General features: G+C 38.4%; 1 long non-coding RNA gene across 1 annotated transcript; it reads right to left on the bottom strand.

Annotated features, from left to right (window-relative positions):
* Window positions 1–1,251: 1,251 nt before the first annotated feature.
* Window positions 1,252–2,867, bottom strand: LOC149099250 (uncharacterized). The gene is made up of 2 exons (XR_016203852.1): window positions 2,332–2,867; window positions 1,252–1,445 (listed from the first exon to the last, which is right to left on the bottom strand). It is a non-coding gene; the product is annotated as an uncharacterized LOC149099250 (long non-coding RNA).
* Window positions 2,868–11,483: the final 8,616 nt, after the last annotated feature.

Below are 11,483 nucleotides of genomic sequence, written 5' to 3'. Positions count from 1 at the left end.
GGCTGATTATCTGAACTGAACAAGCAAACATTTAAATATTAAGCACTTTTCCTAATACTTTAATTCTAAAAAGGCTAAAAGCCACGAGATAAGTAAATATTTTTTGACAACTGCTTTCGTAACTTTATGTTACGCACCACCATAACTCTGAAATTCAAAATGTGCTTGTTTCCAGACAAAGCAAGCTATTAAGGTGAAAAGTTGTTAAAAGATATAAATTTATACCCCTCTTATGCCTGATGATGATAAAAACTTTAAAAGTTGTTAAAAGATATAAAGTTATACCGCTCTTATGCCTGATGAGGATGAAAACTTTAACTGGTGGCTCTTTAGTTTTGGATTTTAGAAAATGATCATGTCACATGCAAATGAAGATTATCCTTAAGGTCAGATTGGGTAAGATTTGAGTCCTAGATTGAATTTTGGTGGTTTCACTAACCTTGGTATCATCTTTGGTTAAACTAGCAACTCAATTTATTTTAGCAAACTATTACAATCCCTTGGGCCCAGTAGTTTGGTGATCTAAACACCTTGGAAAGCTTGACCATGATAAATGCAAATGTTTGCTAATTTTGCAATTAGTTGTGGCAAACAGTAAACACCTCAAATTTTCCACTGTTCCTTCTCAAATAAATTTGCACTTGATTCACATATTACAAAATATAATGGAAGACTTCTATTTTCATCAATATCACTCGTTGCTTTTCGTTGTTGTCAAAATAATTATTATTATGATGAAACAAAATAATGAAAGTACTGATTTGGATTGTTTGCACTTGGTCACTAGTCGTTTCGGCCCAGTACGTTGGTTTGTGAAAACAGTTTTCTCACGTTAAAAATATCCCAAACCCTCTTCGCTAGTGTTTAAATAGCCTGTAAGAGCAATTATCTAATTTCTCGTATAACTGAAATAGAGGATTTATTTTGAGACCGGTCACAAAACAAATTTGTTCCATGACCGATAGAAACTCATCTGTTTCTGTGGTTGCAGATCTCGCTCATGATTGGTTATTATAACACAATAAACATTCCAGACATATTTTAGGTGTTCATGGTCTTGTGAGTTTGACTGTAAGGCTCTCCAATAACTGCATAGGTACCATGCACTTCAATTATTGTACAATCTTATAACAGTGATTGGCCTTTTTAGGGACTACACATTATAGTACGTTGGCCAAAATACAAATAGTCCAAAAACGAAGAACAGACTAGAAAGTAAATTTAACAAAGCCTGCAATGATTACAGAATCATTAAGCCTTGTTATTGTTTTATTCAAGCAACACATACTTAGTATAAGCTTTTGCTGACAAGGATAGAACAAATCCGGAACGATATTCCCACAACTCTGGTTACTGCTGTTCTATCTAGTGAAACCACAACCAGCATGCCTCTTGTAAGATTTGTGTGTCAAATAGAACCAATAAATTGTATCCATTTTAGCATTCTGCAAACAGAATATAAGTGGACGTAAATAAATGAACAAATTAAGTACTCAAAATTATTCCATTAAATTACTGGAACTAACATAATAGCCACCTAATTTGTTATAAACTAAAACTAGATTCTAACCTAGGACCTACAGAAACTTGATTACCTATAGTATTTTGAACTTTAACACCCAACATTTAAGTACATTGTATATGGGAGTAGACTCTTTTTCCTTTATGTTCTAAAGATACTAATTTATGCACTGCATCATTTACTCTGTGCTGATGATACTGCCAACAAAATTCCAACAGTTTACTGTTCTATCTATTTAAATGATTCTGTGGTTATTTTCTGAAAGGGCCTGTACGGTCAAATATTCTTTGATGGCCTATGTAATTTAGTAATGTACAAAGACGTTCCGATTTCACTTCCACTTTGCTGGCAATCAAATTGAAAATCATCAGTGTAAAACGCAGACTGCGGACTGTAGACCGGGGTAAAATGCAGACTGAGAGTAAAATGCAGACTTAGAGTAAAATGCATACTGCAGACTACAGACTTCATAAGTACATATCGTTTTATAATAATAGCATCAGGTGCTGATCTTAAACATGATTATTCAGGCTAATTTCAGTGAAAGACTGCACTCTGGTCAGCTGAGTCGTGCTCTGGTTAGCCTGGATATCACTTAGGTTAGCCTAAAAAAAATGCTCCAGTTAGCCTGTTTTCGGTTTGGACTCAATGGTCAGTCTGCATTTTAGTCTGTAGTTTGCGGTCCGCAGTCTACGTTTTACACTGACTGAATCAAAAGTCTAGTGTAAAATAAGCTTACTTACACTGTAACACTGTAATCAACCCTAAAGCCTACCACTATCAACAATGAAAAATATCAGATGGCTCACCTCTTAATCTTTTCAAGAAAGTACCTATTCTTGTGTCAACATTTCATGGCGTTCAACTTCAAATTTTTCTCTTGTGGATCTTGTTAGACCTTTCGTAAACACGTTGCTTATGATCTGACATGTTTCTAACTGAGCATTAATTTTTCGGGTACCTAATAAAGAGGAAAAATCACTTGAAACCTAAAAACTCAGATCAAAATAGTTAAATCCGACGTGTTTTGCAGGGTTATATACTTGCCACGAGCGGCGAATTAATGTCTTGTTCCCAGTGTTCCTCAGCTCTTCTCGAAAGGGGAAAATCCGCTGAGTGCAGGCGCGGGGCTACGTGAAGGGCGACCCAACAACGGACGATTTGTGTAACGAACGTTCCAAGAGATCTAGATAGAAAAAAGTCATAGGGGAGGGGGAAGGGGTGGCCTCCTAAGTTTCCCTGAAATCTGCCCATGAATTAAGGCTCAATTTTCGTTTTCATTATCACATCACCTAGACTGCGAGCAGTCTCTCTCGTCTTCGAAAATCCATGGGGAAAAATGCAAAACAAGTAAGCGCACGAGCGTGACTCATGACTGTGAGCATGACGTGCGAGCAACGATGCCACGAGCCGCTAGTAGCGCGGACATCGGACCACGGCTGCTAGCAGCTCGCAGCATCGCCATTTGTCGCTCGCACGTCACTCTCGCACGCTTACTTGTTTTGCATTCTTTCCCACAGTTTTCGGTATGGCATGCGTGGGGCTGCACACACGAGGAACGTGTTAAATATAGAAAAACCCTTTCTCTCTTCTCACACGTTGATTTATTTAGTGCATACAATTCAGCCCAATAGCCCTTTAAGTTTAATGCTTAGCTTTTTTATTTGCATTACAATGTAATCCAACGCGGATGCCGTGCAAGTTGGATTATAAACAATTATTGGCTGAGGTTTTAGTGATATCCGGAATAATCAAGGTCGAGGTAAGTGAAGCTGATAACACTAACCGAGACCTTGATTATTTCGGATATCACAAAAACCGAATCTAATAATTGTTTTATTATACATTGTTTTAAAGAAAATAACGACAAACGCATTATCGCACCGAACACAGTTTATTTTCGACAAGCCATGTTCTTACTTCGCTGTCCGTGAACTTGACATTACTCTTGAAAATCATGCATGGCGCGCGCAACCTACAGATTATTCACTAATCTGCTAGCAAATTAGTGAATAATCTGTAGGTTGCGCTGTTTTCCAGAATTAACTGTAGTTTTTTCTTTCTTTTTTTTTTAGCCAATGAGAAGACAGATGGTGACTACAATGTATAGATTGTTTTCACATGACGTCATCACTTTCTGAAATCCAAAACTAAAGAGCCCCCAAAGTTTTTATCCTCATCAGGCATGAGAGGCGGTATATTTATATCTGTTTACAATTTTACAGCTCAATAGCGTGCTTCGTTTGGAATCCAGAGCATTCTGAATTTCAGGGTTATGGAGGTGCGTGACACAAGGCTACGATCGAGTTCGTTGAAAAATATATACTTATCTCATGATTTTGAGCCTTTATAGATGTTAGAGCATTAGGAAAAGTGCTTATGTAAATGCTTGTTTGATCAGTACTAATAATCAGTGCCTAGATAGCCAAAGTAAGTTCCAGATGTTTACACTATTTACCACGGAGGTACACCAACATGGCGTTTTCATACTGGGCTCTGTAAATATCTGCGAGAAGTTTGAAGTTTGGGGAAACGCACAGGCCTAAAACTTGGAGAAGTGTCTTATTCAGTTATCTTCTATAACATCATAATTTCATAGCTTTTTCCAAAGAATGATTTTCGATTTATTTTTTTATTGCGTGACAGTGAAAACGATCTATAGTGATTTTAATTATTGACAACATCCAATTAAATAACTGAGGAGCTCCGCTTTTAGGCTTGGCTAAATGTATATATTAGTTTTACAGTAACTGTAACTTTAACCCTATCTTTGGCAGCAATGCTTCAAAGTTCCAACTATTTCAAAATGACGCCAAGAAATAATTGATTAAATATCCATGTGACTTGAACTCAATCTCTAGTCTTGATCTACAGAGCTATTTCCTATATAAATGGAGTAAAATTATGGAAGAATTGCTAGAAACCTTTCTTGTTAGTGAGTATCTCACAACGGTACATAGGCTGAAAATCTCTTGATAGATTCTTCAAGAAATCTTGTAAACGGATGATAAATGAATTCAACTTATACACTATTACAAGCTACAATACTTGGTCAACTCCAAGGCAGATTCGCCAACATAACAAAACAGCTTTGTCCACTGATCATTTCTTAGGATAGATCAAAGTACAAGTTCATATGTTTGAGATGATTCCTAACACAACAATGTCAATAAGGTAAGTCCAGCTTTAGTGTATGTACCATTTCACCCTTGACAGCCATGCCTTCTATTCACCAGTTAGTCCATTAACTCCGAAAAGGTTGTGTTTGTCAGGTAGAAATCCAGGTTGGTGGAGAAATGTGCGAAGCTGTTATAACCTTTTAGCACAAGCAGGGAACAACAGCAAGTAATTGCTTTTGGTTTCATTGCAGCTTCAGATATGTTTTCAAACTGCACCACTATTCTCTTGTTGGGTAGGACCATATCAGAAGCTGTGCAAAAATGTAGAAAACAGCATAACATTTTGCTGTTTGTCGCTTTCAAGTATCACACAAGCCAGCCAGCAACTTGTCCCTCCTTCCTGTCCGATATCGCACAATCAAGACTCTCTGTAACATTTGCAGCATTTGACATTGTTTGGTGGTAGATCTCCTCCATTTCACATTTCGTGATGTCTATTCAGAAGTTTCCCATCCCTTCTCTGATCTTCTTGAGGAGAAAGAAGGGCTTGTGGATAATTTCTAATCTGGACACCTGCTTGATAACTCGAGGGAGGCTGCTGGCTGTCGGAATGGATGTGACATTGTACTCAGACAGGATGTCTACTATTGCAACGCTGGGAAACAGACCACCCTTCTCTTGAGCTTTGCTGAGAATTGGGCATTCCCTCTCCTGCAAGAGCTGTAAAAAGGAACTCACTAGACAATCCTCGCTGACTTGAACAAACACTGTCTGGATGATTTGTGCCTCTGCCACCTGAACTGGAAATGTCCCCGTTGGAAGAAACCGATGCATTATTATTCTTCCCACAGCCACATAATCTTCGTCTGTTAAGGAAGGGTGTGGTACGAAGACAACTTGCTTATTGCCTTCGCAAAACCTAGCTAAGAAGGAATCAAAGAAGGTTGAAAACACTTCTCTCAAAACGCCATCCCCAAGACCAGTTTCATCAACGAAGGACAGGGATAATTTAGTGCACAAAATCCCATCATCTTTACAGATTGCCAGTAGCTCTTTGACAACATCAGGACGATCAATTAGGAAGGAATAGACCGCAGATGTGCTTCATGTGCTTGTCTTCAAGAGACTGAATAGTGTTGCTGTCACTGTTGCTTTCGCCTTGTAGAAGCTGCACAGGAGGGCTGTTGTAGACTGGTTTGACCTCAGAGCTGGTCTGATTATCTGTCGAAGGGGACAGCTGTATTATATCAACATCAGGCAAAGTGTTGTCCCTTGTGCCTTCAAATCCCCTTCCGTCTTAAAAATGGACATCACTGTCAGCCCTGGAGAGCAGTATGGGTTCTTCCACCACCGTCATGTTGATAATGGTGTTCTTAACTGTGACTATCCGGTCTTCGGGATACAAAGTCGAAGATTAAAAAGTAGTGAAACAGAAATGTTCCGGTGTAGGGGATAGAGAACCAATCCAGTCATAAATTTCTGAAATTGTTCTGTTCGGATCAAATGCTCTGGTAACCACACCCAGGACGTTCTGATGCACTGAAACCCTCACATGAGGATTGTTACTGCTTGGTTTCAACGACTCTGCCAAAGTCTTTCCAGTCATTCAGCCTGCTCCTTGGCCATTCTCACCTCCACATCAAGATTTCCCTTTCTCTCTTTTTGACTTTTTCTTTTTCTTTGTCTGCTTCAACGGAGGCCTTTACCATCTTCTCTAGGTCTTCCAAATATTCTTGATGCTCCTTTGATGTTCCAATAAGCCTGTCACTTTCATCAAAAGAGAGAGTGGTTGGTGGGCATCCGGCCTTTTCCTCAAAGGTTGGTGTCATGAAGTTGTCTGCAGACTGATCTGACTCATGGTCTTGCTTTCTTTCTTGGCACTGGAAGCCCTGTGATCTGCTTGTACTTCTCAGCAGTAAATTGCCATGGTTGGTCTTCGTCTTGCATGAATATGATAAACTCACCACTAAAATTTTCCATGGCAATGTTCATTTCTTCTACAGGACCCACTGGGCTCTTCCTGTTGGGAAAGAAAAGATTCACCACTATGTCCTGACAGTTGTCTAAGGTTGCATGACGTGGTACGTTGTACGAACAGGTGCCACCACCATTGTTCTTCTTCTGTTGGACAAACCCGCAACCAAGTATCCAGTTCTTTCATCCAAATTCGAACTTGAGCGTGGCTTGGCCGTTTTTCCTTTCAACCCACCGTCATTTTCTGGTTTAGCAGTATCACTGATGGGACGTTTCTTAGCCCTGCTACCTTAACTCTGCCCAAGGATTTCCTTAGTTTTAGCTATCTTCTGTTCTCTGTCTTCGGACGGTTTCTTGTTTTTGCGATTACAAAACGTTTGTAACTTTACATGGTCTCCCTTTGCCGTCAACCCTAGGTCTACGAGGTCCTTCTCATCCATTACAAGCACAGTAGCCTTGTCTATCTGGAATTGAATGGAAGTCAATGCAAATTTGACACAAAAGATTAAAAGATTTGTTGCTTTTATTTTGTGTTTTAAAACTGTGATTTCACTTTATCAGTTAAAACGCACTGACATCTATGTAGCTCAGTTCAGTGTTAACACAGTCTTTTTCATATAATGGTTAAATGAAATCAGTTTAAGATTATTTTCATTATCAATGGAAAACCAGAGTTGAGATTTTAAAAAGGATTGTACTGTGTAATTGTCTTTTCAAAAGAAACTTGTATATATAATTTAGTGTTTCACAAGCATATGCAGGATACCTTATTACATAGAAAACCCAAGAGAATAATCATAAAATGAACGGTCAGTGTAAAATGCAGACTGCAGACAGGGGGTAAAATGCAGACTGCAGACTGCAGACCAGGGGTAAAATGCAGACTGAGGGTAAAATAAAATATCAATAATAAAAAACACAATGATCAAATCTGGATCAAACAAAGACACGTACCCATTTTTTTTCCAAAATCCTGAAAACTCAAACCAAAAGACATTTCCTAGCCTTAGTCAAACATTATATTATCAACCTCGACTTCTCAAATGCCCATTTTGTTGAACCAAGTTCCCACAAGGGCCCGATCTAATCATAATGCTATTGTATCTTACCTTTGTTCACGTCTCATCCATTTTGAATTTTGTTCACGCGATTAGGTCTGGGACCGACCGACTCTTGCAGCGCAATTCCTTCATCCTGTTTTCATCGACAAAGGTTTAATAACGTTCAAACCACCGCGGGTCTTAGTTGCTTCAAGTGGGCTTGGAATTGTTCGGAACACAGGGCAAGCAAAACACTACAGCACAGCAACAGGGCAGTCTGCACTTTACCCTCAGTCTGCATTTTACCCCCAGTCTGCAGTGTGCGTTTTACACTGACCATAAAATGAAAAAGGAATTACCTTGTAGAATAAAAATTGATTTTTGGTGTCTATAAGCTGCTGCATTGAAGGCATACATTGTTGCACAGGTATTATTTCTGTACCCTTTGTTGCCACACATACCTTTACAGCTTATATAGGGGAGTACCTCGCTGGACTTACATCGCATTGCATTAACAGTTAACTCAAGGTTACAATATTTACAAAGCACTGAAATTGTTAAACCAGTTAACTTTTTTTGTGAGGACAAAGGAGTTTTCATGTACACAATTGTTCAGAGTATTAAGTTGGTAGTACAAGAACTCTTCTTCTGGGAACCCAGATCCAGCTGCATGAGTAACAAACTCAGACATTTGGTAAACTTTCAGCAGAGATAAAGAATCATTGCATTCTAATTTGCTATAAAACTGCTACCGAACACTAAGTCAGGTGAGTATCACCACTTAAGGACTACAAAATAATACATTCGACATCAAGTGATCAATCACTTTCCCTTGAATGTCAACTATAAACTTCAGCTTACCTTTTCCCCTATAAACATCTCACACATCTCCTCAGTCACTCCAGCTGCTCTGAAGTTAATAACCTTGAAAATAAAGTTTGTGTATTGATAATGATCCTACAAGGTGTCTCTATTAAAAGAAAGGTCAGAAAGGTAGAAGACTTGTTCTTACCTCAGTTGAATTGTTTGCTTTCGATTCCCCTGACGCTACTGTTCATTACTCCATCAAAGAGAGCGTTTTAAGATAAACAGGCTTCTCTCACTACAAAGAAAACAGTTTTAGAAAAAATGCTTTCCTCTTAGTTTGTGTATCAGTTAAAGGTAAATAAATATTGTATTTAGGAGACCAGCTCCAAACTTAAGCACACAGAACATTAGCAAAAACCTTCATGACAGTGCCCCCTTAAGGCGCTAAGAATCAAAGCAGCAAAGATTGGGCGGCAGTGCAATTTTGACATCTCCCACCAGGAGCAAGCTTTGTGGAAAATGATTTCCAAAAATCAAAATTTACAGGGTTACACAAATCGAATATCAGTTTCTGGTTTCCAGTGAATAGCTAACCAAACATAACATGTACAAACCTTTTGGTGCCTTGCAAATTGCTTGAGAAAGGCCCCACTTTCCTAGGTACTTTACCAGCTCCATGCAGGTTAAATTGCTTAATTGACTTATTCCTTTACTTGAAGGCTTGTGTGTGGATTGAGAACAGTACAAAGCCACTTCATTGTCCGTGTCATCCAGTGGGGAATCCTTATCCACCATTCTAAAAGCAAAAAAGTCCAACTCCAATGCTTGCTCGCAGCCACTACCACTGTAGAATACCACAAAAAGCGGGCGAGAAATTGTCGGCTTTGCTACACATGGCATTTGATTTGACATTTCTAATCACATGGGGGAAATCTAATAGGGCTGATTGGCCGATCGTTTTGGATATCATTCCCAGTTTTTTGCTGGGCTTGATCAATCGCACCATGTCTTGGAAATGCAGTCTTTGCTGCTTTGCAGCCCTTAGGTTAATTCTGTTGCTGACACATAAATTCAAGGCATTCTGCTGATGAAGACTTTTCTGCCGTGTGTGGTCTCAACAGTTGCCGAAGAATGTTCCAACGAGCCAACACATTCATTCCTCGTGTTTGTGAGAAGCATCATCGCTTTCTTCAGTCGCAACCCGGTGGACGAGCCGTTCAAAGGTGAATATTAAAAGCTTGAACTTAAAATGTACGTATGTATATTTTTCCTGAGAATTCTAAGTGTTCATGTGCAATTGAAACTGTATTTTTGTTGTCATTTCTTCTAAGCAGTCACTGTCAGGAATGGTAGGAATCTTGGAGTGGACAGAAGGACATGAAAACTTCCCACACCCAACCATTCATTTTTGAGCTTTAATACAGTCATTGAAATAAATTACTTTGCTGAATAAATGTATTACAATTGTTTATATACTGAAATGAATTATAATAAAATTTAATATTCTGACAACCACAATTGATCATATTTTTTTCATTTTTCTTGTTGTCAGGAAACTGGTGTGAAGAAAACAGTGATTCTGTTGATGGTGATGACTGCAGTCTGCAGTTGTCATTAATTCAATTTGAAGAGTCATTAGAAGATGACACACCTTCCTGCTCTTATGAATCTTTTCTGTTGACTGAAAATCTGGATGATGTACTTCCATCTGATCCAGATAGCAGTGGTGATGAATCCGAACAGGGCACCTACAACTTGTTACAACAAAAAATTGTAAACTAACTTTTAAAAATCAAAGAAAAAAATCGTGTGCCCCAATGAACTGTACAAAATATTGCACATGCAACATCTCACCTATTTCAAGGATCATTGGTTCATCTTCAAGAGGACTTGAGAAAGTGTTTAAATGCTAATAATATTCCACCGGATGACATTCCAATTAACATTAAATAAATATAAAACTTTGAAACACCAAATGCAATAATTACAAATTGGCATTGTTAAATATTCAGCAGGGCTCAAAATAAAGGCCGACAATGCCAGAAAAGTTTCAGTCTGATGGTAATTTTGCCTGGTCACATACATGGCCTTCTAAATGAAAACTAAAGAACAAAAATAAATAACATTTAATATATGCCAATTTTATTGATATCTTTAGTGATAACTTTAATTCTCATGACTTTTGAAAATGTGAAATGATTCTTTTATTTATTTTTGGCTTAATATTGGCTATTAGTTTAAAAACAACAGATATAGCTAGATGAGCAGCAGCTGAATTTAAAGGTCAACAATTGGAAAAAAGGACTCAAAAAGAATGAAAAAAGAAGACATCTTGATATAACTGTATTGAATGTGACTGATATAAGTGCAAGTGAGAAAGAAGGAAATCAACTTGGGACATGTTCAAATTTTACACAAGTTAATTTACTTGATGCTATCACTCAACACAATAGCGTCTTGCACTATTACTAAAAATAGATTTTGTCACATGAGATCCCATGAGACCCCCCGCACAGACTCAGACAAACATTTCGATCTGCCAAAGGCAAATGTATGTGCGAGGGCTGCAAAAGTGAAACAAAAATGAAGAAAATTTGGTGAAATCATGGAGTTAATAATTAGAGGGACAAAAAATGGTTTCTACCAAACACTGCTGTTGGGGTGAGTGTAAAACAGACTCGAGGTATCCCGACAAATGGACAAAATCTCTCAAAGAGTTACAAGCATCGGGCAAGAAAGTCTTCATACCGTTCCCAAAACCGTCGCAAGACGTCGCTAAGTGCAAGCGTTGGCTAGTAGCTTGTTCTCGGGAATTATTTACAGAGAAAAATATTACCAGAAATACTTATATTTGTGCTCTTCACTGGCCCGGAGAAAAAGGTCCCACGGCTGAATTTCCTGATCCACTGAAAGCGAATCTAACACGAGCACAAGCAAGTCGAGCATGTGCTCCAAAGAGAAAAGCTCCGAGATCAAGAGCGGAACCAGTCACAAAGAAAGAAAAGTTACACAACAAAAACT

Source organism: Orbicella faveolata, unplaced genomic scaffold (genome assembly GCF_042242905.1).
Source record: "Orbicella faveolata isolate gen_17 unplaced genomic scaffold, um_ofav_v1 contig_46, whole genome shotgun sequence".
Taxonomy (NCBI): Eukaryota; Metazoa; Cnidaria; class Anthozoa; order Scleractinia; family Merulinidae; genus Orbicella; species Orbicella faveolata.
This window is presented reverse-complemented; position numbering and strand designations above follow the sequence as displayed.